This window comes from Odocoileus virginianus, chromosome 11 (genome assembly GCF_023699985.2).
Source record: "Odocoileus virginianus isolate 20LAN1187 ecotype Illinois chromosome 11, Ovbor_1.2, whole genome shotgun sequence".
NCBI lineage: Eukaryota > Metazoa > Chordata > Mammalia > Artiodactyla > Cervidae > Odocoileus > Odocoileus virginianus.
In genome coordinates, this window is record NC_069684.1 from 29,752,623 (window position 1) to 29,775,708 (window position 23,086).

Below are 23,086 nucleotides of genomic sequence, written 5' to 3' on the forward strand. Positions count from 1 at the left end.
AGAGCTGTGAGACTAGGCCGCCTGCTATGCTGCGTGTCTGCTTCCTCACCTGTCTTATGGACACAGTTCACAGAGCAACCCCACTCCTGAGTCCAGGGGTTCTCTAAGGCTTCGTGTCATGCTGGACGTGGAGCTTCGGACACAGAGATGACAGCTGACCTGTGGGGCATCTCATGTCTTGGAGCTCCCCCGGTGAAGCACTCCAGCCCCTGCTCCCCAGCTCCGGCCCAGGAGCTCCCAGCACAGGCTGAGAGGGTTGCCAAGGGCAGTGGTCTGCCCGAACCTGGCCCAGCCCTTCTCTGAAGGGCACTTAAATGTCATCCCTGAGGTCAATCCTGAAGTCCAGATGGCCAGGCCAGGTCCTCCAGTCCTGGTCATCACAGTGTCCCCAAGTTTCCCAGGTTTACCATCATCCGGCCTCATCCCTCCAGCTGGCTGGAGACTGCCAGCTCCCAGGGTGGGGAAAGACAGATGCAGGACGGGCCCGCCAAGCCCACCAGGCCCACGAGGCTGAGGCCACGAGGCTCCAGAGTGGGAGGAGATGGCCAAGAGCCACCTGGGTACAGTCCCCCAACCCCTGTTCCCCCACCGCCGACCTTGGCTGCCTCCATCTTCACTTGAGGTCTCCACACCCCACTTCCAGCTCTGCCATGGACAGTAATCCAGGAGGGAGTCACAGGGAATCTGACTGCTGCCAGTCACTCATAGCTAGCTCTACCTCTCTACCCACACCCATGCCACAGACGAGGGCGGCCAAGACCTGTGCCCTCCACCCACAGCTTCTGTCCCCAACCCCAGAAGACCACATGGCCACCAGTAGCAAAAGGCCACCCTGTGCACTCCCCATTGTTACCTGAGCATAGGTTGGAGGGGAAGGGGCGGTGGTCACCCAGAGAGGTCCACAGGCTCACTCTGAGGCTGCAGCCTCGAGCAGAAGGAGACGCAGTTTGTGAAGTCCCCAGCGTGCTGTGCAGAGGCTGGAATGGAAGCCAGGTTTCAGGGGCCAAGCATCTTCCTGCAAAGGCAGGTGGTGGGCGAGCGGCCGCTGCACGGGGTGGGTCCCACAGGAGGAAGCTCGCTTCCCAGGCAGCCCATCCTCAGAGCTTCCGCTTTGGAAAGTGGATGAAAGAATGTTATTGAGAGTGAGGAACGACATGGAAATCTCGGAGGACATGGGGAAGCATCCGCCAAGGGCGCGGTCTTCACCCAGTCACAAGCGGTGCGGCGCGTGTCCGAAAGCGCACTTAAGGAGACCCTAAACCGAGCAGGGTTTGTGTGCTCGAGGTCCTGGCTGGCCAATCCAAACAAACAAACAGAACTTCAAAGACACTGAGTGGTCAGAGGACATCTGAAATCTAACCTCTGGCTGAGGCTTAAAAAAAACATGCCCTCGGACATAAATCTGTAAATAAACTTTCCAAAGAAAAACATCTCCTTTCAAAATCCACCGTTATTCTATGTTCTGAGCCACGGTCCTGGTAGAAAGCACCAGCCAGGCATGTGTCTGCCTGCTCTGTTCCAGGCGCCCCTGCAGCCGCTCCAGGTTCACAGGGCTCACAGGGGCTGTGTAGCCCAGGCCGCCAAGTGCTTGGGGTGGGGGCTCTGGTCCGAGTGACCCAGGCCAGCACCAATCTCCCTCAAGCCGTCAGGACCTGCATTACCTGAATGCCGCTCATGGGATTCCAGGTTCATCAATGCTGTTGGGCAGCAGGCAGAGGAGACTATGACACATCTCTTCCCAGCCCAGGGATTGAACCCACGTCTCTTGTGTCTCCTGCACTGGCAGACGCCCCATGGGTAGCATTTATCTATGGACACCTCCATTTATACTTGGGTGCCTCAAGCATTACTAAACCCATTACGCACCAACCCAGTCTCGGCACTGTGCTCTGGAGGACTGGCAGGCACAAGAGGATGGAGTGTCCAGCACGAGACAATGAGCCCATTGCCTGGGGCTTTCCAGACACACCGAGAACATGGGGGGAGGGCTGATATTCCTGTGCGTATACATGTGTACACAGGCATGTACATGAGGGCACAGGTGCTGGGGGGGTGTATGTGTGTGTGTCTGTGAATGTCTGCGTCTCTGAGCCTGTAGCACACGTAGGGTGTGTTTGCATGTGCACATGTAGGGTGTGTTTCTGTGCACACACGTATATGCATCTACACATGTGTGGGTGTGTGTTCTCATGTGCACACCCTGCTGGGAAGTCTAACTTGGGAGGAAGGAGAAACAGGGACTGCAGGGGAAGGGACAAGTGCTTCCCCAGGAGCTCTGAGTGCCCCCAATGCTTTCTGCACTGAAAGTATCCAGTTGCTGCCTCTCTGAGCCAGCAGCTGCCCTTTTTTTCGGGAGGCATGTCCTCATGTGAGTTCCTAGGACTGTGATTTCTGAAGCTGCAGTCTTGGGAGCAGAGCAAACCTTGGACCAACTGGGATCCCAAGACATCGCTGGCAGGGTTCTTGATTCTGATGGAGGGACCTCTTAGGTGGAGACCCTCGCGGTGGAGATGTCCAAGGAGGGCTACATGTCCACCCCAGGCCCACGGCCAGGGCACTGCCAGGCGGGGCAGTGGATGCTGCAGGCACGCACCACACAGCCCTCTCGGCTCAGGGTCATAATTTGGACACTGTTCCACTTGCCCTCTCTGTCTGGGGACGCTAGGTGGCCCAGAAGGCAAATCTTCTCACTGGATGGCATTTCCAGCCCCGTCTCACCCAAGGAGCTAGAGCCTGACACCCTGAGCTTTGGTCCCAGAAAAGAAGGAGGAGGAGAAGAGACAGAACACACTCACAGGCCTATGTACACACACAGGCCCATGTGCACACATCAGACACGTGCACACACATGCACATATGTAAGAATTTATGCACACTTGCACAAATGTGACACATGTGTACACAACCCACACACACAAGACACATGTGCACATGTACATTCACACAATCTCACAAATATGTGTACATGTGTGAACATGAATATACATGTGTGTGTGCGCAGGGGCACACGTGCATGCATGCAAAGGCACACATGTGTGCACACACACAGAAGCATCCAGCTTGGTGAAGGCCTGGCCCTAGTCGTCACTTCAGTTTTTATCCTTCTAAAGAAACCAGCAAACCACCTTCCTTTGTGGGACCACGGGTGAGCAGGCTCACCTGGCATTTCCAAGAGAGATACCACTGGGCAGGGGGATCCAACACAGGGATGAAAGAGATGGTGCCTCCTGACCCTCACCAGATGTCAGGGCTTCCCTGGGCCTCCAGAAATGCTCCATGAGCCTCAGAAGAGATGTGTCATCAGGGACCAGCTACTCCCCTCCCTCCTCCAAGCAGAGTTCAGTTCAGTTCAGTTGCTCACTTGTGTCTGACTCTTTGTGACCCCATGGACTGCAGCATGCCAGCCCTCCCTGTCTATCACCAATTCCCAGAGCTTGCCCAGACTCATGTCCATCAAGTCAGTGATGCCATTCAGCCATCTCACCCTCTGTCATCCCCTTCTCCTCCTGCCTTCCATCTTTCCCAGCATCAGGGTCTTTTCCAATGAGTTCATTCTTTGCATCAGGTGGCCAAAGTATTGGAGCTTCAGTTTCAACATCAGTCCTTCCAATGAATAGTCAGGACTGATTTCCTTTAGGATTGACTTGTTTGATCTCCTTGCCGTCTAAGGGACTCTCAAGAGTCTTCTCCAACACCACAGATCAAAAGCATCAATTCCTTCGATACTCAGCTTTCTTTATGGTCCATTCTCATATCCATACATGACTAGTGGAAAAAAACATAGCTTTAACTAGATGAACGTTTGTTGGCAAAGTAATGTCCCTGCTTTTTAATATGCTGTCTAGGTTGGTCATAGCTTTTCTTCCAAAGAGCAAGCGTCTTTTAATTTCATAACTGCAGTCACCATCTTCAGTGATTTTGGGGCCCAAGAAGAGAAAGTCTGTCACGGTTTCCATTGTTTCCCCATCTGTTTGCTGTGAAGTGATGGGACCAGATGCCATGAATGTTGAATTTCTGAATGTTGAGTTTTAAGCCAGCTTTTTCACTCTCCTCTTTCACTTTCATCAAGAGGCTCTTTAGATCCTCTTCACCTTCTGCCATAAGGGTGGTGTCATCTGCATATCTGAGGTTATTGATATTTCTCCCGGAAATCTTGATTCCAGCGTGTGCTTCATCCAGCCCAGCATTTCACATGATGTACTCCGCATATAAGTTAAATAAGCAGGGTGACAATATACAGCCTTGACATACTCCTTTCCCAATTTGGAACCAGTTCGTTGTTCCATGTCCGGTTCTAACTGTTACTTCTTGACCTGCATACAGATTTCTCAGGAGGCAGGTCAGGTGGTCTGATATTCCCATCTCTTGCAGAATTTTCCACAGTTTGTTGTGATCCACACAGTCAAAGGCTTTAGCATAGTCAATAAAGCAGAAGTAGATGTTTTTCTGGAGCTCTCTTGCTTTTTCTATGATCCAACAGATGTTGGCAATTTGATCTCTGGTTCCTCTGAACTTTTCTAAATCCAGCTTGAACATCTGGAATTTCTTGGTTCATGTACTGTTGAGGCCTAACTTGGAGAATTTTGAGCATTTACTTTGCTAGTGTGTGAGATGAGTGCAATTGTGCTGTAGTTTGAACATTCTTTGGCATTGCCCTTATTTGGGATTGGAATGAAAACAGACCTTTTCCAGTCTTGTGGCCACTGCTGAGTTTTCCAAATTTACTGGCATACTGAGTGCAGCATTTTCACAGCATCATCTTTTAGGACTTGAAATAGCTCAGCTGGAATTTCATCACCTCCACTAGCTTTGTTCATAGGGATGCTTCCTAAGGCCCACCTGACTTCAGACTCCAGGATGTCTGGCTCTAGGTGAATGATCACACCATCATGGTTATCTGGGTCATTAAGATCTTTTTGTATAGTTCTTCTGTGTGTTCTTTCCACCTCTTCTTAATATCTTCTGCTTCTGTTAGGTCCGTACTGTTTCTGTCCTTTATTGTTCCTATCTTTGCATGAAATGTTACCTTGGTATCTCTAATTTTCTTGAAGAGATCTCTAATCCTTCCCATTTCACTGTTTTCCTCTATTTGTTTGCTCTGTTTATTTCCTCTATTTCCAAGCAGAGAGGAGAAGCCAAGTTCAGGCCCCTAGATACATGGCCTTTGGGTTTATCGCAAATGTACTGTCCGCCAGGATTCTCCCCTTGACCCCCTGTTGTCTAAGGAACAAACCAAGGGAAAAGGGTCTAAGAGGCCCTGGAGTCTCCAACTGGACTCCTCGATCCAGAGGCTGCTTTAAAGTCAGGCAGCCAGGAGTGCTGCCTATCCATCTTCCCACGGTGGGTGATTGGTGAGCACCCCCATGGGTCAGGCTCTGGTTCCAGCGCCAAGCAGGGCCACTCAGCTAGCTGGGGAAGTGCCTGGAACCCAGGGAGTGTGGCCACAGTACCCTCCTGGAACCCCAGATGCAAGAAGGACAGAAAGTCTCTGGGTGTGGAAGGGACAAGGGACCTCTCAGGGCAGGACACATCACTGCACCCATGCCCTGCTCTCCTGGCACCCAGCTGGCATCTGGGGCTCATCTGACGAGAGCTGACAGAGCCCGCAGGACACAACAGTGGAGCCCTGTCTGGCGGTAGCCACTCTTGTGAGACGGTTCCATGCTCCCCCAAACCCCAGAGAGCAGGAAGGCCCCAATTCTGAGGGTGATGTGCAGCCTGGGAGCCCCTCTCTCTCAGGGGAGATTTACAGCTTCAAGGCTGTTCAGTTCAGTTCAGTTCAGTCATTCAGTCATGTCCGACTCTTTGCAACCCCATGAACCACAGCACGCCAGGCCTCCCTGTCCATCACCAACTCCCGGAGTCCACCCAAACCCATGTCCATCGAGTTGGTGATGCCATCCAACCATCTCATCCTCTGTCGTCCCCTTCTCCTCCTGCCCTCAATCTTTCCCAGCATCAGGGTCTTTTCAAATGGGTCAGCTCTTCGCATCAGGTGGCCAAAGTATTGGAGTTTCAGCTTCAGCATCAGTCTCTCCAATGAACACCCAGGACTGATCTCCTTTAGGATGGACTAGTTGGATCTCCTTGCAGTCCAAGGGACTCTCAAGAGTCTTCTCCAACACCACAGTTCAAAAGCATCAATTCTTCAGTGCTCAGCCTTCTTTATAGTCCAACTCTCACATCCATACATGACCAGTGGAAAAACCATAGCCTTGACTAGATGGACCTTTGTTGGCAAAGTAATGTCTCTGCTTTTTAATATGCTGTCTAGGTTGCTCATAACTTTCTTCCAAGGAGCAAGCATTTTTAATTTCATGGCTGCAATCACCATCTGCAGTGATTTTGGAGCCCAGAAAAATAAAGTCTGCCACTGTGTCCACTGTTTCCCCATCTATTTACCATGAAGTGATGGGACCAGATGCCATGAGTTAACAGGGGGCATCTGAACTGTTTATCCAGCTCTGCCCTTCTCAGGCCTGCCTTTCCAGGCACTCGGAGGTGTACCCTGACTTTTCTCCTCCCGGAGGACAGTTTCCTGGCCACACTCTCCTCCAGACACTGATCATCAAGTCGTGTTTTGTGGGACACTGCCTCCAGCGAAACAGCCCCCCAGGGACTGTCCCACCCATCTGTAAATCCTTGTCTCCTGCCTGGAGTGAGACATAGCAGGCCTTGGTGCCTCAGTGCCATGGAAACATGAATAGATGGATGGATGGACAAGTGATGACATTTTTGAGAGGTCAGCTGGGCCCTGGAATGGGCTCAGATGGTCTCCAGTTTGCTTCGTGTGGAGATGTGGTTCTTCTGGGCAGCAGACTGAACTTGGAAAAACTGCTCAGCAGGCAGGCTCTTGACTGGGGCCCCTGTGCTCGCAGATACCCCTCCTCTCTGGGATGCTGGACTGTCATACCCCACAGGGATGCACTTGCAGTCTACCTTCTGGAGTCTGCCATTCAGGGTCCTCACAGACGGACTGTGATTCCCCCTTTCTTCCAGTGAAAGGGCCGAGGGGGTTGTTCTGGGCTAGGGCTTCCCTGGGGTACTGGGCAAGCGCAGTGCCGGGTGTGCTCTTGTGGGGGTCTTGCCCACCCTGCCCAAGAGCCCCATGTTCTCCCCTTTCCCCATGCTGCGGACACTCCCTTGAGGCTGCCCTGGCTCCCTTTGTCCCAGAGCATATCCCACACCCCAGACAGACTTGGATAGCCCTAGCTTCCAGGACAAGCTCCCCGATTCTGCTCCTCGGAAGGCCGGCAGAAGAGGGTGCAGGTCCCCAATTCGCCTTCCCTCTGCCTTCCTCCTGAAACAGTTTGGGGATGGATGGTGACGTAATGATCATTTCCCTGATGAACATCTCAGGAGGGGGCAGCAGAATGCCGACAAATACCAGCCTCCTGCGTCTCTAGACCCAGCGTCACGGATCAGTGCATGCGGGGGTATCGGGAACATTCCCAGGGAAAATAAAACAATTATTTTTGACAACCTGCATCAATACCATCTACGTTTTCTCCCCCGCATGGTGCTCCCCTCCCCCACTCCGAGGCCATCCCTCTATGCTCGCCTGTGTCTTCAGGAAACAGCTGGCAAACTCAATAAGCCAATTGTTGGTTCTATCGATCTTATTTGGGGGCCTGAAAATTCAGCAGACAACACAGTGTTAAATTATTAACTAAATGTTTCCACTTGCCGGGGACGTGCTTCTGTAAAGACCATCTAGATGAACAATGGCCTCTTTATGGAATTAGCAGACGAAGGGACCGAAGGGACTGGGGGTAGAAGGATGCAGTGGCCGAAGGACCGTGCCCCTGTGCCCTCTGGATGGGACAGAGGAGCGGAGCCCAGCATGGGGATGTGCCATTGCAGGACAGAGCCCCCTGAGCAAGTGGGCCTGTGCCTGACGAGACCCCACCAGGCCACCCTCATGGCAGGCAGGAGTGGGCCGAAACTACAGTCTGGGGAGGGAGTCACATGCAGTCTCAGGCTCTAGTGAACCAAGCGGCCCCGTCCGAGCCCCACTTTCCCTTTGCTGTATGGAGACGAGCATCCAGGTGGCATGAGGGTGTCGTGAGGCCTGAAGGAGCCGTCAGGTGCAAAGGCTCAAGCCATGGCCAACCCTGGGCAGGGTCCCCCTCATCGCTGGGGTGCATGGTAGCCACAGAGGTAGTGACAGGAACCCGCTCACCCCCCACAAGCCCAGCAGGGATTGTACACCCGGGGGTGGAGCCGGGGCACAGCTGCTCCCTCAGGGTGGATCCAGTCCATCCGGAAGGCGCAGGCAGCCCTGGAGGCTACCTCCCTGGGCGAGTTGCCAGGGAGGCCAGTAGTTCCCATCAGCGTGGGAGGCCAGCCTTACCAGTACAGCCCACCAGGAGGATCAGACAAAAACCCAGGGGCCAGACTGTCAGAAAACACACACACTCTCTTGCAGATCGGAAACATCACAATTCAAAACCAGAACAAGCCCCACTTCCCGTCAAAGTCACCATGATCTTTTGAGGTCTGCTTTGCTCAATGGGGAGGAGGCGGCCAGAGCAATGCACCCAAGGGGCTTGGAGGGTCACTCAGGTCAGCACAGCTCCCCAGGTCCCTGACACTCTCCTCTCTGAACCCCAGAGATACCCTTGGAATCCACGGTGCACACCGTCCTTGGGAATTCATGGGCGCTCCCAAAGAGAATCCTCTCTCGCTCCTGAAGGCGGCTTGCTGGGCAAAGCGTCCACAACCAGCGAACATGCTGAGAATTCTCCAAGTGCTGACTGGGTCTCCAGCCCACCTTACACTAAAGTAGCAGGCTCTAGCAAGAGCATATTCTTCTGTGCTAGTTGTTCCAGTTAACCTGAGTATCTCATTCAACTGTCACACAATCCTCACCGTTGACTCTGTCCCCATTATGCCAGTTGGAGACCTGAAACCCTCAGAGGGTCTAAGACTCACTTGGTCTCCCATGTAATCTGTGGCAGAGCTGAGACTCAAACCTGAGCAGCCCAGCCTCAAAGCCCCCATGTGTGGAGTGTATTAATACAATGATAAATTGCCTGAGTGACGAGTGTACAGTTGGATGACTTGGAAGTAACCACTACTGGGACCAAGGTAGGGGGTATTTCCACCCCTTGTTGCCCTCCTGGTCAATATTCCTCAAGGGCAGGTGGACAAGCACTCTCCTGATTTCTCTCATCTTAAACTAGCTCTACCTCCTTTGAGTTTCACACAGAGAGACTCACACAGTCTGTACTCTTGGGTAGCTTCTTCTGTTCAGCATAATGGTGTTTGAAATTCATCCACGTTGTTGCATTTGTCAGCAGTCCATTCTTTGTTTTCACCAAAGAGTATCCCTTGGCATGGATAGATCACACATAGTATCCATTCTCCTGTGGATGGGCATTTACAGTCGTCTCCAGATTTGGGCTATGAATATCGTTGCTATGAGCGTTCACGTACCTAAGTTTTCATTTCTCTTGTGTAAGTAACCCAGGAGTAAAAATTGTTGGGTCATAGGCTAAATGTGTAAGATGTTGCCAAGCCTTTTTCCAAAGTGATGAGCTATTTTGCATCGCCACCAGCAATAGTGGAGCATTCCAGCTCTTCCAATTCTCACTGATGTTTAGTGTTGTCAATCTTTTAAATTCTAACCACCTTATTAGCAAGTATGAAGTAGCATTTCATTGTGGTTTCAGGAGCCGTTTCCCTGATGACTAGGATGTTGAGCATATTTTCATGTCATGCGCCTATTAGTCAAATGTCACTACTTCAGTGGAACATTTGTTCAAGACTTTTGTCCACTTTTTAATTGCATTGCTTGTCTTTTTATTGATTGGTTTCTAGGAGATCTTTATATATTCCGGATGCAAGTTCTTAGTTATTTATCTGTATTGAAAATATTTTCTCAAGTGTGTGATTTGCCTTTTTGTCTCCTTAATTGAGTTTTTGATTAGTGAATGTTTCATATTTTTGTGCATTTAGTGCTTTTTCTGGCTTTTCTTTCATCATTTGCCTGCTCCATCTCCTATCTCCTTTTTCCTTCTGGGACCCATTACACATATACCAAATATTGTCCCACAGCTCACTGTGGTTCTGTTCGTTAAAATATTTTTTCTTTTTTATTATTTATTTATTCAGCTGGGCTGGGTCTTAGTTGTGGCAGGCAGGATTTTTGATCTTCATATGGCCTGGGGAATTTTTAGTTGTGGCATGTTAACTCTTAGTTGTAGCATGTGGGATCTAGTTCCCTGACTAGGGATCAAACCTGGGAATCTTATCCACTGGACCACAAGGAAAGTCCCCTCAATAGGTTCTTTTTATTTAGATTGGATAATTTTTATGACTCTGTCTTCAAATTCACTTACCTTTTCTTCTGCCATTTCTGACTTACTATCAAAAGCCTACCCAGGGACTTGTGAATTTCATGTATTCTATTTTTCAGTTCTAAAATTTCCATTTGGTTCTTTATTACAGTTTCCATTTGACATTTCCTATCTACTCATTCCTTCTGCTCATATTTTCCTTTAAGTCTTTGGGCAAGCTTACAATAGCAGCTTTGAAGTGTTTTTCTGCTAATTCCAACATCTGGGTCCTATCAGAGATGGTTTGTCTTGACTAAATTTTCCCTTCATTAAGGGTCACATTTTCCTGTTGCTTTCTACATTTAGTATTTTTTTTAATTGCATTTGGCATTGTAGGTGATACATTGCAGAAACTCTAAGTTCTGTGATCTTTCTCCATGAGTGTTGGGTTCTGTTCTAGCAGACCTTTCAGTGACCAGCTGCTCACCTTAAGCTCATCTTGCAGAAGCTTGATGAACACTTGCTTAGGGTGTGTCTATTTCAATTTTGTTCTTAGTTTCGGGGTGTAGGATTTACTCTTAAAGCATAAGAATAGGCTTTTAATGGAAAATCAAAAGTGTTCACCTAGCCCCTCCAAGGTGATGAGCCCCAAATTCTGGATTCTGCTTCCCCTGCTGTGGTGGGCAGCAGCCGAAATCTTTGCTCAGCCTTCCAGCCTTCCAGCTGTTGCCTTTGCCTGGTTTCCCTTGTAGTCTGGGCAATGCAAGAGTAAGCCTAGGATTTGGGGGGTTAGATGCACAGTGGGGATCACCTGTCTGTGGCTTTGTCCTCTCCAGGAATTCCTGTCTCAATGTCCAGCTGCTCATCTCTGACACCCCAATTCAGTAAGACTGCAGCTTTCTGCTGGAGTTCCAACTGCCTGGTGCCAAGTGGACAGGGTGGGATCCTCAAGGGAAAAGCCAGAAAAGTACAGACTTCACCAGAGATCCATCTTTCAGGGCTTTCCCTCCATCTCTAATGCCTGTGAATATTTTTTAAAATAGTGTTTTGTCCATAGTGAGCACTTGTTACCTGCAGGAGGGTGAGCCTAACACCAGTGACTCTGCCGTGCCTGGAACCGGAGGGACACTCCACTCGTGCGTTCCCACATGCACGTCTGGATGCCCTGTTCTGTTACCTTCATCATAGTTGAGGAACACATCCTCCCCATTTTACAGCTGGCAAGGATGAGGTTCAAACTGGTCAAGTACCTCATCTAAGAACGTCTAACCGGTAGTGAGAGCACTCAGGCAATGGACACCAGTGGGCTGCTTGCAAACCACACGTCCTTTCAGCTGTTGGTTCTGAATGAGTCATGTGGTGCAGCGGGACCCCCATCCTGGCCACCTCTCAGCCCCTCCATGCTGCCTGCTATAGCTCAGTTTTTCTTGGCGGCCTTTTCACTCCACCCAGAGCTGCTTGGGGCCCCCACCCCGGGCTCCCGGGAGCTGACAAGAGCCCCACAGAGGCCATGTGGCTGTGGGCCAGGGTCTCCGGCATGCAGGGGCAGCATGAGGGGCTGCCTGTGAGCGTGAATATAAAAGGGGGCATTGAGGGGCGGGCTCCAAGGAGACGTTCTCCACCAGGGCCCACAATGTGGGCTTTGTGAGGCCTGGCAGGGCTGAGCCGCGCAGGAACTTTCCTTTTTCTCCTAGGGAGAGATTATTTAATTTAAAAATAATTGAATGTGGAAAATGTTGGATATGGAAACTGTTTATCAGGTTTCCTTTCTTGTTTCTCCCGTCAGCTCTGCCTCGCGGTGGCAAGAGGCGGAGCCTTCCATGCACGTCAGCAGAGGTGTGTGTGCTTCGAGGTCTGCGTGAGGAGGGCAGGCGCGCGGGCTTTCCTGGCAGGTGGGCCTCAGGCTGCTGACGTGGCTGTTGGGGCGAAGGGGGCCAGGGAGAGTCGGGGGTCTTGGGAGGGACGTTGGGGCCTGCCCAAATGGTGGTGGCGTCTGGCGAAATTACAGTCAAATGTCCAGGAGGGGCTGCTTTTCCTCTGACGTTCCCCCAGCTGGCCCCCCCATCATGCTCCTCCAGGTGCCCTGTGCTCCCCCCAGGGCACCCAAGCGTCCTGCGTGACCCTCTGCCACCTCCATTCTGCCTGGGGTCTCCCTTCTCTCACCTCCACCCACCCCGGCCCCCTGGTGGCCAAGCAGAAACCACCTCCTGCCTGAGAGCCATCCTGACGGCCAGCGTGTCCTCCCCTTCTGTCCTCTGAACACGTTAGAAACGGTGTCTGCTGTCCTTTTCTCATCGCAGCTGCAGAAGACCAGGGATCACTTCTGGTGCCGGCACAGCACCCATTCTGCTTCGAGGTGTGGGTTGGTGGCTCAGACACATGCCCGGTCCTGGTGTCTGGGCAGTGCCTAACACATGTGTGGGGAGCGACCGAAGGGCAGAATATTTGGCCAGTCAGTTGGGTTGGCTCTGGAGCAAGTCCTACCATTCATCTCCGTGTAGCTCTGCCACCTTCTCCCTGAGCATCCATGTTTTCACCTGCGACACCCGTGACATCTGTCTCAGGGGTTTGGGCTGCCGCCGGATCCTCCCCCCTCCCCGAGAAGTCCCCAGCAACAGATGGGCGGGGGGCCTGGTCTCAGGGCGGGGTGGGGGGCTGGAAAACATCTCACAGCCTCACTGTGAGTTCCTCAGAACCTCAGAAGATTCCGCTTCCAAGTCTCATCTCCGGAGTGTGGGGGGGGCCCAGATGGTGCCCCAGGACATAGCAGGGCTGAGGGCAGCTCCTGAGTCACTGGTCCTAGAATTACGATCTCACAGGAGGTTCCACTCAGATGCACGAGCAGGGAGGACCGGGCAGCCAGGAGAGAGACCAGATGCTGGAGGGACCTCAGCCCATGTTCCAAGTGAGGAACCAGGCCGAGGAGGGAAAGACCCTGGAGGGTGCACACGCCTTGCCCTGAGTGTGTGACTGAGGTCCCACTGATCAGTGCTGTTTGCCTGCTTCTCAAAAGCCCATCCTTCCTGCTTCTGTACCCAGGGCAGAGCTCTGCACACAGTGGGTACTCATCGAGTGCCTGTAGTGTGGAGGCAGCCAGGGGCCAGTGGGGGCAGGGCCGTGGGAAAGCAGAGGCCACCCCCACCCCCCGCCTCATGCTGGGCAGGGGTTCAGGCAAGAGCTTGGCTGCTGAGCCTGAGTCACAGCAAGGGGTCACTGACCATTCTGTGGGCAGGTGATCTCTCTCAGACATCTGGGTGTGCCCACTGTGGACAGGCAGTCCTGAGCTGAGGAGCAGGAACCCAACACAAGCAAGCTGCAGCCTGCTCCAACCCTGACCAGGGCCTGGCCCCCACCCCAGAGGCCCCAGCACTTTTGTGGGTGAGCACTGGCCCTAAGGGCCCCTAGCAGGGAGAGCAGCTGCTCCTGGGTCCCTCCCCTGAGGCCGTGGGGTTCTCTGTGCCAGGCCCTGGGTTCCCTGGGCTGTGGAGTTATGGGGCTCATCCCACCTAGACTGGAATCCAGCTGCAGGTGAGACTGCTCAGGGCTCTTGCAGGATAGATGGACAGAAAGGACCCCCCCACCTCATCCCTGCATGGAGAGGGTAGGAGCAGAGCACCAGGGGCCCAGGTGTTTCTGTATTGGTTTTGGCCACTTGGAGTCCCAGCCTCTTCTTCAGACTCTCCTTGCTGCCAGGCCCCCACTGTCCTCAACAGGGGCCAGGCCTGTGCTTTCTGGGGCAAACACTCACTGCCTGGTGGAGCCCCTTTTTAGTATTCAAGTGGAGGCCCCAGGAGAAGCGAAAGGAGAGTGGAGAGAGGCCAGTAGGAGGGCCAGCCATGCCTCAGAACTTGGACCAAGGGCAGGGGACAAAGAGCCTCTTCATCAGTGCCAGGGGCACAGCGGCCCCCACAGCAGAGAGGCGGCCCTAGTGTGTGCAGCGAGGCAGGGTGGGGTGGCGGGGTTCACGAGCCAGCTCCAAAAGCTCTCCTCTCCAGGGTGGCTCCTGCTCTGGAAGTCAGGAAGCCCCTTCTGAGAGGTGACCTTGAATGTCAGAGCCCCTGAGCCCCAGGCAGTCACTGGGCTCTTCCTAGGGACAGTCGCCCTCCCCTCCACTGGGGCCTGGACTACGCGGAGCTGCAGGGTGACGGGAGCCAGCACCCTGTGCAGAACTTCGGAGGAGAAGCCTGGGCTTCACATACATAATCGCAGTAATGATTGTTGAATTTCAGGAGCCGAAGTCGATGCATTTCTGCACGATTCTGTCGCCAGACACTGGGGTCCATTGGCACTGCCCTGCCCCCGCCCATGTCAAGGCCTGAGGGCCAGGCTGTCTGGACGTGGCATTCCCAGACCCGCTCGCTGGCTCCCAGCGAGGGTCCCTCACCGGGGGAGATAAGATAGAGCCGTGTCAGGGAGGAGGTGCCGACGGGGCCGCCCCGGCACGCTGTGAGTGATAAAAGCGGCCTCAGAAAGGTGCTGACGTGGCCGCCGTGCTTAATGAGGTCATCGCCCAGGCTGTGGCCCTGATAACCTGGAGGTCAGGCCCCAGCAAGTGGCAGCCGCGGGAAGCAGGCTGTCTGTCGCCGCCTGTCGGTGCCCAGTACCCACTCATTTCACCCGGTCATCTTGAACCCAGCGTGCATCCCTGTCTGGGAATGGCCAAGGGGAGGCCCTGGCCAGCGTGCTGCTGGGGGAGGGCAGTTGTCGGGGGCAAGGCAGCACCTTCTCCTGCTTCTCAGGTCAAGAGTAGCTCCCCTGTCTTGGGGGGGTCTTTTTGACAAGCTGCAGGATCTGTCCCCAGGCGTCTCTGCTGTTCAGAATGCTTGTGGGACCCAGGCACTGCCAAGCGCTGCATTGAGCATGGGGAGTGAGGGGCCAAAAACCTGGTGGCCCAGCGGCCTTGGTCTGGGTCCACTCAGGTGCCCTGTGCTGTGAATGTACAACTCAGCTTTGTCTAGCCCCGGGCTTGCTCTCTGCCTGGCCCAGCCCCAAGCCCCAGGTGTCCTGGAGAAAACAGAAAGCGGGAGCCTCCCCCCAACTCTGAGATGCTCGTCCTCCAGGGAGGACGACAAGGCACCAGGCTCTGCTGCTCTTGAGCTGGGTGCCTACCTGTCTCCTTATCTGTGTGACCGGGGACTGCAGCCAGGGTCCAGGCTCTGAGAGCATTTCAGGCATTTATGCACAGGTGAAGCACCAGGGACTTGCATGGCAACTTGGGGCCTCTCACCCTGGGCCGTAAATGGGGTGGGCATCTGCCAGGGGAGTGAGAGGACAGAGGAGCTAGGGGAGCCGACCCCTCCCTGGTGGGCCTCAGGCACAGCTGGGCTCCATCCAAGGCCTCGGCATGGCCTTGCCTGGAAGCGCCCGTGGGCAGGGCCCGTGTCCAAGGCCCGGGGGCCCGAGGGCCTCTCCAACACGAAAGCAGTCAGGCAGCCCAGACCTGCCCCTCCGTCCCCGACCAGAGCTCTGTGTGTGGCGTCTCTTCCAGAAGCAGCACCCAGTGCTTTTCTCTGTCCGGGCCCCACTTGTGTTTGTGCCCAGGTGGGTATGCTCAGCCAGTCCCAGCCCCACCAGGGCTGGAGGGCCGGTCCTTGTACAGCCTTCTCTGAAGGAGGTGTCAGGCTCCACTTCAGCTCCTTTTATTCTGAAGCCTGGGAAAAAACAAATCAGAAAAGCATTTCCAAAAATAGCCAGCAGGGAGCGGAACTGTCTGCGCCCTTGTGCGTTTGCATGGCCACGTTCCCCTGGGTGGGGGTACAGGCTGCCTCTGGGGACCGCGGAGTGGGCGTGAGCCATCTCCCAGACCAGATGGGCCAACGGGCACTGCATCCTGGGGTGGTCATCAGTTTGCTGGGCAGATAAGGCATCATGCGGGGCGGTGTCCACTGACTTGGGGGTGTCTGAGCAGAGGCGCCTGTGCCCCCCAGGATCCCCGCCAGCCCTGAAAGACAACTGCCCATCAAACCAGGGGCAGACAGAGGGGACCCCCAAAGGGGCTTGACAGAAGGTGCCCCTCCAACCTTTTGGGTGGAAAAGACCCTGCCCGGGGCAGGTGCTCTGAAGGCCCACCTGGAGATCTGAACTCAGAAAGCACATTCACCTAGTCGGGTTTAGGGAAAAAACTGTCCTGGGGCCACTTGGGGTCCCAGGAGCGCCGTCCCAGGAACTCGAGAGGAAGTGACCTACAGGCTCCAGGCAGGCTTCTCCAAAAGACGGCCCTCCCACCCATGTCCTGCAGCTGGGTGCCTAGGCTGTGCAGGGCCCCAGGGGCTTGATGAGGTCCAGGGCCTCTGGCTGCCTCACCACCTCCCCCCCCCAGCCACCAGCTAGCTAACCGTCCCCAAGAAGCACCTTGACCTCCGACCTCAGATAGGCCAGGGAACCTGTATTTTTTATGACTGTCCTTTATTCATCTTTTCCCACATTGGCCCTAGAGGGTCTGGGCCCATTATCTCCTGTGTAATTGCGGGGGGGGGGGTGGGATGAGGTGTGAGGCCCGCAGGTCCCTGCAGGTGGAGCCCCTCTGGCTCCTGACCTGTCCTTTCCTCCTCCTCTAACAGAGGTTCTCTGCAAACCATCCCGCCAGCTTCATTTTCAGGCAGAACCAAGTCTCCCTCCACGTCAAACCTCACCTTTTCCAATCAGGAATGGTTTCTTCCTAGAGGGGTGACCCATCGGGGCTCCTTGACCCTGGCTGCTGCCTCCAAACCACAGCTCAGCCGTTGTCTGGGAGGACCTGGCTGTCCAGGGTGGGGTCTACAGGGGCTGGGAAGGGGCCTCACCTCTCTCATCACGTGCCCCATCCCCCTCCACACACACACACACACTGCATCCTACTTTGCACTATGGCATCTTGTGTGGACCGCTTGTTCTTTCTGGGTCCGTCTCCCACTCTGTCTCTCTCTCTCACACCATCACTCCCTGCCACCCCCAGGTTTCTTGCCCCTGGTGGGGACTCAAGCATATCCTCTGCCTGACCAGGGGGCCCCCATGGTCCTGCAACCTGGTGTCCAGACTCCCAGGGGTGAGAGGAGCTGCTGATGCCTAAGAGCAGCCCAACTGTACCAACTGCAACCCTGCCCAGGCTCCCTTCCTGATCCCAAGGACCCTTCAATGAACAGGATGACCAGACCCTCCACATCTGAAAGGGACACTTGTGAGAGAATGTGCACCTGGTCATCCTGGGGGGGACTGGTGATTGGGGGGCCACCTCCTCCGACACCTCCTCCCCCTCCGACAGCTCAGGGGCTGCACCTCCCATTCACCAGCTGATTTATTTCTGTCTCCCCCACCCAGCGCCGCCCACCCCTCGCAGACTTCCCATCACAGGGCTGTGGTCTCCGGCAGTGGCTGCAGTTTTTAATTGTTTTTCTCCCCCCTAAATGCCCTCCCAAGCCTCTTTCCCCTTCACTGCCTCCCCCCGCCCCCCTCCCGCTGGCTGCGCGTGGGGGGACGGGATTCCAGTAGCATTTCCGCCCTCTCCCTCTATCATTTCATTTGTTCTCTTTTCCTTTCCCTTTCTTCTCCCTCCGCGGGCCCAGCCTCTGTGATTAAGCCTCAAGGTCTCCTGCTGCTTTTAATAGCCTGCGGGCTCGGCCATCTGATGAGAACGGAGCCGCTCAGCCAGCTCCCGAACACTCGCTCTGGAATCTCCTAATGTACGGTATTAATCATCACTGTCAAGCCATTCAGGCCCTAAATACATCCACCCAGTATAAAATTATACTAAACAGAAAAAAGAGGCCATGATTGGCTGCATATTGAAAACAGACATCAGCCCCCGCCCCCAATTTCAGGGCCCCCACCCGGGCCTCTGCCCAGTTTAATGAACAATGGACAGCTCGGCGTGTAGGTCAGCTGCAGTGGGTCCTCAGAAAAGTTCTGTGTCGTATGCAGAGTGACGATGGGAAAGCGGGGAGGGGGGCGGACAGGACAACAGTGGCGTCAGCGGGGAAATGGGGATGGCAGAGGGCGCGCAGACAGAGGGCGTCCTTTGGGGCACCCAGCCTGCAGGCTGATCCCCGAGAATGGCCGGGGGCTCCTGGGGGTTCCTGAGGAGCCAGGCTCAGAGCTGCTTCTGGGCAGCCCCGGGGGTGGAACCAGAGCTGGGTGGGGAGGGCAGCAGCCACCCTGCGCCCTGAGCGCTTGCACTGGCCACCAGCCAGCCCCTTGCACCTCCACGCTGGACCCGCCTGCCTTCCTCTGCTCCCTGGCTGTCACTCTTCCTCCCAGAGTTTGTCGTAAAAGTTAACCGGGTGTGAAATGCCGCTGAGTGGGCTGTGCTAAAAGTTTACGACGGCGGGTGATCTGCTGTGATCCACTTAGCGCAGCTCTGCTCACCTGCCCGGCAGAGTCCTGGGTCCCAGGGCGGGAGGGGAGGCCCAGGGCACCTCCGCCCACACTTGGAGGTGGCCCTGAGACTGGATGGAGACCTGTTGCGAGGCCATCCAGCGGCCCCTGCACTTGTCCCCCAGGACAAATGCCCCTGAAAACACCATGTTCAAGGATATCCCACTGGTCAGCCACTTATACTCCATGTAAGTCTTGAGGTGACCACAGGCTGAAGTCCTAATCTATGGGTGACCCAGACCCTCTGGGCAGAATATGGTGGGACCAGCTAGGGGGCCAGCTAGAGAACCAGCTAGGGGGCCACAGAGAACCCAGACCTGCAAGTGTGGGAGAAACACACGGAGCTCTGGGGCCAGGGGTCCTGGGTCGGGCTGAGGTTGGAGGGGCCACGGGGAGAGACCAGCAGGAGCAGGTATAGAGGGACAGGGCTGAACCATGGGGGAGACAGTGTGCGGGGCTCTCCTCTGAACCCCGCTCATCTTGGCAGCTCTGCCCAGGTCTCACCCGAAGTCTTCAATCATTATGGAGCCTGCTCACCCCACACCTTCACCTTCACCCACCCCTTCAGCTGGGCAGGAGCAGCGTGGCTTCGTTTCCCTGTCCAGCAAAGGAGGCCTCAATCTCCCCGTCCAGCTGAACTTCCCTGGGGTGTGTGTGAGGCTGCGAGTGTGCCAAGGACTGGGTGCTGGAGCCCTGCTGGGCCCCGAGCAGCCTGCTCCCCACCCTGCAGGCCACACAGAGACCCAGTGCTGGGATGCCGGAGGCCTGGGAGAGAGGATGCCTCGCAGGAAAGAGGTCAGAGGGCTTTTCCGGCAGCAGCTCTTGCATGAAGGGGTGGTGGGGAGGGACTCTGATGGGGAAGGATACATCAACTGCGGTCTAAGTAAGGGTGACAGTTGCTCTACCGTGGATGCTCTGCGCTTGCTCTGTACCCCTGCCACCGAGCAGGGAGCCTCAGCACCTCTTGGATCACACAGAGGGGAGGCTAGAGCAGGAGGAGGCTAAGTCACTGCCCCTGTGGACAGAGCCAGACAGGGTTCCCAGGCTGGCCTCCCAAGCTCCAGGCCACCAGCTGTCTCTGGACATCAGGGCACCTGCTGATCCCAGATTCTCCCCTCCTCCATCACCCCCATCCCTCCGCTGTGAGATCAGAGAGGAATGTGGGCAGAGACACGGAGCACCAGCTCCTCTGGGCACCTCCGGACAAGAACAATTGGCCCGTGGGTGACGAGGTGACAGCTGCCACCTACACTTGAATCTAGTGCAGTTTTCAGGGCCTGAGGCCCCTCCACGTGCTTCTGGAAACAGGGCTCTGTGCTCTTCCCATGACTCCCACGGCGGCATTAGCAAAACCTCCCTAATCTTAAGCAAATAATCTCCTTGCCCACATCAGCATGCCGTGCGCAGATGGATGGCTGCAAGCCTGGCCCCGAGCAGGCCCAACGTGTCTGGTATTTGTGGAATTGTTCCAAAGACCCCCAGCCCCTCTCCACCAAGCCATCATCTCCCAGCAGAGAAGCTGACGGCAAGGAGCCCCCTGCCAGGGGAGCAGCTCCAGGCAGACACGAGTGGCTGTCCGCTGAAGGACGTGCGGCTGCCGTCTGATCAGCCAGAGGGAGGCCCGTGTCAGGGTTCACAGAGGAGGAGGCAGCAGTGTTTGAAGTTCTACAGCAGGGCAGCATTGTGGGCAGAGATCCAGAGGAGGAATACTCAGAAGTAAAAGCACGGCAGCAGAGCCCACCCTCTGAACACGCTGCTCATGCACTGAGCCTTAGATCAGCCCCCGAGGGAGGCACCACCTTATACCCATTTTACAGATGATCAGGGAAAGTGGAGTCACGTGGGCAGACCTGGCAGCTGGAGAGTGTGGAGCCAGAAGCTCTGGAGGAACAGAGTCGGCCACTCTCCCTTGTGCCCAGACTCAGACGCAGGTGTCCTGAAGGCTGGGCCCCTTGCCCCCGGAAGGAATGCTCAGAGAACGGAGGTGGTGCTGCAGCCTTCGGCACTCAGTCCAGGTGGCCAGAATGCTGCATCTCCAAACAGGTGGGGCGACTCCACTTCTCAGCCCTCTACCCTCAGAGCAAACGCAATGCCAGCTCCTGGCCTTCGGGGAGAGCCTGTGTCTCGGCTGCAACTTGCCCACGCAGACCGGAGTGGGGACCCCAGGGGACACTTGCCCTGCCCAGCAAGATCCTCCACGATCCTTAGCCATACACTGGGTGCACAAAAGACTGGCTTATGCTCTGTAAATGGCCCGGGCCCAGGAGGAAGGCCGGACACCTGGCGGACAGGTCTCTTTCCTAACCCTACCCTGGGCCATGGTCCAGCGGGGAGCCACCTTGGAGATAAAGATGGCTGACTTCCTAGAGGTGGCATTCTCTCTGCATCTGGAGCCTGTGCTTTTTGCTTGGACAAGCTGCTCCCTTCCTAGGATTACCTGGGCGCTGCACGCACCGGGTGGAAGGTCATCTCCTACTAAAACACCAGCCCAGGCTGAGCTGGAGAAGCATCCTCAGCCTTCTCCCCTCCTGGGCCAGCATCAGCCATGGGCAATGTGATCCACGAGGTGTGGCTGGACCGAGAAAACCTACCAAGTGCTCACCTGCAGAGGTTTCCAGAGCTGCCACCCCCATCACCCCCCACCCTGCTCCAGCCTCCTTCTTCCTTCTCTGGATCCAGGAAGCAGTGTTCCCCACAGGCCCCAGGCTGGCGCTGTTGGGATGGGTGCAGTTGGCTTTCACAGAACCACTCGGATGATTAACCCACTTCTCTGCCAACTCGCTCATGTGCTCTGGGAGTCCAGCAGCAATGACAGGATCATATCCTGCCCCCAGAGCTCTGACACCCAGCCAGTGGCTATCTGCCATGACCACTCTGCCTTCCGGGGATCCAGGGACAACATCCAGGAACATCTCTGTCTCTCACCACGGGAGCTGGTAGTAGAACCCTGGGACACTGCTCAACACCAATGGTGCCCAGGACACCACCACCCCCCAGCCCCACCCTCCGCAAGTGTCCACAGAAGTCAGGCGGAGAAACCTGCTGAGACTGTGATCTTCATGGAAATGAAAAGTGAAAAGTGTGAGTTCTCAGTCGTGTCTGACTATTGTGACCTCCTGGACTGTAGTCCGCCAGGTTCCTCTGTCCATGAAGTTCTCCAGGCAAGAACGCTGGAGTGAGTTGCCATGCCCTCCTCCAGGGGATCTTCCCGACCCAGGGATTGAATCCAAGTCTCCTCCATTGCAGGCGGATTCTTTACCATCTGAACCACCAGGGAAGCCCCGATCTTCGTGGAACGAAATCGTTAACACGTATTAACACTGCTGCAAATATGCACCAGGTGGGCACATCTTGCTGTGCCCTTCAGGTGATGCCAGGAGTCGAGCAGAGAGAAGCTGCTTCTCCCAGAGGAGGAGGTGACAGCCGAGGCGTTGGTCCCTGTGTCCTGTGTTCGTGCACATGTTTGTCCCCAAGGCCAGGACAGGAATGGGGCCCCTTGCCTGAGTTGGTGTGGATGACGGGAACACAATGCAGTGGACCACTTTCCACTTTGGAGGATGATTTGCCCCAGGTCTCTGAACGAAAGTTAAAGTCACCGTAAAACTCCTGGTCCCGCCTCCCACTGGCTTAACCCTGGAAGGTAGGCAGCTGGGGGTGCAAACGTATCGGACCCTGGTGGCCATTGGAAATCGCCAGCTCTGATTTTCAGACCCCCAGCAGTGGTCTCCAAGGGATGAGGGCAGAGCCATGGGGAGAGGCACGAAGTGGCCCCCCCACCTCCACCTCCAACCTTTGCTGAAAGCCTTCAAGCGTATTTAAAAGCGTCACAACAAGGACAATGGCCTCTCAGGGTCTGCAGACCTACCGGGGTGCCCAGAAATGACAGATGGTTCCAAAGATAACCAGACCCGATGGTAGGACATTATGTTCAATTTCTACCATATTCCGAGTCTCTACACAGTTTCCATGTGAATGCCAAGCAAGAAGCTGAACACACTCCCAACTCAAACCACGTTGAGGGGAATGGACATCCCTCGGCACAAGAAGTGAGTCTTCTGGAGACTAGACTAGGGCCAGTGCCCTGTGAACCACCAGCAGGAAGATGTTTCTTCCAGCCAGTACTGTCATCAGGGTCATCTTTCAGCTACAGACGCAGCCTCTGTTTGCCTGCCGGAGTCTTTACATACACACATATTTTTTTAAACTCAGAGATGTTTCCTAAGCTCAGAGAGTCGGGGCACAAGTCAAACCCTCAATGGTGGAGGGAGAGGACTCCTTTCTCCCAGGTATTACAGTTCATGTACACTGACCATGTATCTCAAGGCTGTGATGACCTCTGTCCACGGCTGGAGATGGGGTCCTGGGAAGAGGCAGAAACAGCCAGCCTCCTGCGGCCCCGTTGGAGAGGCCACCACCGCCTCCCCTGTGTGGGGCTCTCCACGCCATCTGCAAGAAAT

General features: G+C 55.1%; 1 protein-coding gene across 3 annotated transcripts in view; it reads left to right on the plus strand.

Moving 5' to 3' along the window:
• Positions 1 to 23,086, plus strand: part of PRDM16 (PR/SET domain 16) — a 337,272-nt gene that overhangs the window by 236,067 nt on the left and 78,119 nt on the right. The gene's annotated exons all lie outside the window — the stretch shown is intronic.